This window comes from Penaeus monodon, chromosome 32 (assembly GCF_015228065.2).
Source record: "Penaeus monodon isolate SGIC_2016 chromosome 32, NSTDA_Pmon_1, whole genome shotgun sequence".
Lineage (NCBI taxonomy): Eukaryota > Metazoa > Arthropoda > Malacostraca > Decapoda > Penaeidae > Penaeus > Penaeus monodon.
This window is the reverse complement of record NC_051417.1, coordinates 22804584-22804842: the sequence shown is the minus strand read 5'-3', so window position 1 is coordinate 22804842 and position 259 is coordinate 22804584. Positions and strand designations below refer to the sequence as shown.

The 259-nt window shown below is 40.2% G+C and overlaps 1 protein-coding gene across 1 annotated transcript in view; it reads right to left on the bottom strand.

Annotated features, from left to right (window-relative positions):
- LOC119593610 overlaps positions 1-259 on the bottom strand; it is a 16629-nt gene that overhangs the window by 4688 nt on the left and 11682 nt on the right. The window lies entirely within an intron of this gene.

Below are 259 nucleotides of genomic sequence, written 5' to 3'. Positions count from 1 at the left end.
TAAAGTGAAAAGAGTATTTCCAATTGACGGTTCCAACACAGAAGTTCCTGGGATCACTTCGCGTTGTCGTGGCTTCAGATCAAATGCTTTTGAATGCAAGGAAAGATAGTTAAACGAAACGCCATGTGAGAATGCGGAAGTGATGAGTTCGTTGAAAAGGAGAAATATCTGTTGATCTAAAACTCTGGATTGAAAAGGAAATGATTGACGTTAACCGAAAGTTGCATCGAACGGAAAATGTCCATCAGCAGGTGTATAG